Raw genomic sequence first — 2,500 nt, 5'->3', positions numbered from 1 at the left:
GGGTAGGTCTGGGGGTAGAGGGTAGGTCTAGGGGGGTAGAGGGTAGGTCTGGGGGTAGAGGGTAGGTCTGGGGTAGAGGGTAGGTCTGGGGGGTAGAGGGTAGGTCTGGGGGTAGAGGGTAGGTCTGGGGGTAGAGGGTAGGTCTGGGGGTAGAGGGTAGGTCTGGGGATAGAAGGTAGGGCTAGGTCTGGGGATAGAGGGTAGGGCTAGGTCTGGGGGTAGAGGGTAGGGCTAGGTCTGGGGGTAGAGGGTAGGGCTAGGTCTGGGGGTAGAGGGTAGGGCTAGGTCTGGGGGTAGAGGGTAGGGCTAGGTCTGGGGGTAGAGGGTAGGGCTAGGTCTGGGATAGAGGGTAGGGGGTCTGGGGATAGAGGGTAGGGCTAGGTCTGGGGATAGAGGGTAGGGCTAGGTCTGGGGATAGGGTAGGGCTAGGCTAGGCTGTGGGGATAGGGCTGGGGGTAGGGGTAGGGCTTAGAGAAAGGCTAGGTTTGGGGATAGAGGGTAGGGCTAGGTCTGGGGGTAGAGGGTAGGGCTAGGTCTGGGGGTAGAGGGTAGGGCTAGGTCTGGGGGTAGAGGGTAGAGCTAGGTCTGGGGGTAGAGGGTAGGGCTAGGTCTGGGGATAGAGGGTAGGGCTAGGTCTGGGGGTAGAGGGTAGGGCTAGGTCTGGGGGTAGAGGGTAGGGCTAGGTCTGGGGATAGAGGGTAGGGCTAGGTCTGGGGATAGAGGGTAGGGCTAGGTCTGGGGATAGAGGGTAGGGCTAGGTCTGGGGATAGAGCTAGGCTGTGGGGATAGGGCTGGGGGGTAGGGTGTAGGGCTTAGAGAAGGGCTAGGTTTGGGGATAGTGGGTAGGGCTAGGTCTGGGGGTAGAGGGTAGGGCTAGTTCTGGGGGTAGAGGGTAGGGCTAGGTCTGGGGGTAGAGGGTAGGGCTAGGTCTGGGGGTAGAGGGTAGGGCTAGGTCTGGGGGTAGAGGGTAGGGCTAGGTCTGGGGGTAGAGGGTAGGGCTAGGTCTGGGGATAGAGGGTAGGGCTAGGTCTGGGGATAGAGCTAGGCTGTGGGGATAGGGCTGGGGGGTAGGGTGTAGGGCTTAGAGAAGGGCTAGGTTTGGGGATAGTGGGTAGGGCTAGGTCTGGGGGTAGAGGGTAGGGCTAGGTCTGGGGGTAGAGGGTAGGGCTAGGTCTGGGGGTAGAGGGTAGGGCTAGGTCTGGGGGTAGAGGGTAGGGCTAGGTCTGGGGGTAGAGGGTAGGGCTAGGTCTGGGGGTAGAGGGTAGGGCTAGCTCTGGGGGTAGAGGGTAGGGCTAGCTCTGGGGGTAGAGGGTAGGGCTAGGTCTGGGGGTAGAGGGTAGGGCTAGGTCTGGGGATAGAGCTAGGCTGTGGTGATAGGGCTGGGGGGTAGGGGGTAGGGCTTAGAGAAGGGCTAGGTTTGGGTCTGGGGGTAGAGCTAGGGGTGTAGAGGCACCTTATGGCTTTATTAAAACTACACTATGGCTTTATTAAACCTGGCTTTATTAAACCTGGCTTTATTAAACCACACTATGGCTTTATTAAACCACACTATGGCTTTATTAAACCTGGCTTTATTAAACCTGGCTTTATTAAACCTGGCTTTATTAAACCTGGCTTTATTAAACCACACTATGGCTTTATTAAACCTGGCTTTATTAAACCACACTATGGCTTTATTAAACCACACTATGGCTTTATTAAACCTGGCTTTATTAAACCTGGCTTTATTAAACCTGGCTTTATTAAACCACACTATGGCTTTATTAAACCTGGCATTATTAAACCACACTAGGGCTTCATTAAACCTGGCTTTATTAAACTTGGCTTTATTAAACCACACTATGGCTTTATTAAACCTGGCTTTATTAAACCACACTATGGCTTTATTAAACCACACTATGGCTTTATTAAACCTGGCTTTATTAAACCTGGCTTTATTAAACCTGGCTTTATTAAACCACACTATGGCTTTATTAAACCTGGCATTATTAAACCACACTAGGGCTTCATTAAACCTGGCTTTATTAAACCTGGCTTTATTAAACCTGGCTTTATTAAACCACACTAGGGCTTCATTAAACCTGGCTTTATTAAACCTGGCTTTATTAAACCACACTATGGCTTTATTAAACCTGCCTTTATTAAACTTGGCTTTATTAAACCACACTATGGCTTTATTAAACCTGGCTTTATTAAACCTGGCTTTATTAAACCTGGCTTTATTAAACCACACTATGGCTTTATTAAACCTGGCATTATTAAACCACACTAGGGCTTCATTAAACCTGGCTTTATTAAACTTGGCTTTATTAAACCACACTATGGCTTTATTAAACCTGGTTTTATTAAACCTGGCTTTATTAAACCACACTATGGCTTTATTAAACCTGGCTTTATTAAACCTGGCTTTATTAAACCTGGCTTTATTAAACATGGCTTTATTAAACCACACTATGGCTTTATTAAACCTGGCATTATTAAACCACACTAGGGCTTCATT

The 2,500-nt window shown here is 50.1% G+C and overlaps 1 protein-coding gene across 1 annotated transcript in view; it reads left to right on the top strand.

Annotated features, from left to right (window-relative positions):
- The window catches only part of LOC135566781 (FH1/FH2 domain-containing protein 3-like), an 8,326-nt gene that overhangs the window by 161 nt on the left and 5,665 nt on the right, over positions 1-2,500 (top strand). The window lies entirely within an intron of this gene.

The sequence above is a fragment of the Oncorhynchus nerka genome, unplaced genomic scaffold, assembly GCF_034236695.1.
Source record: "Oncorhynchus nerka isolate Pitt River unplaced genomic scaffold, Oner_Uvic_2.0 unplaced_scaffold_3361, whole genome shotgun sequence".
NCBI classification, from domain to species: domain Eukaryota; kingdom Metazoa; phylum Chordata; class Actinopteri; order Salmoniformes; family Salmonidae; genus Oncorhynchus; species Oncorhynchus nerka.
The sequence above is the reverse complement of the archived record's forward strand: the minus strand, read 5'-3'. Positions and strand labels throughout refer to the sequence as shown.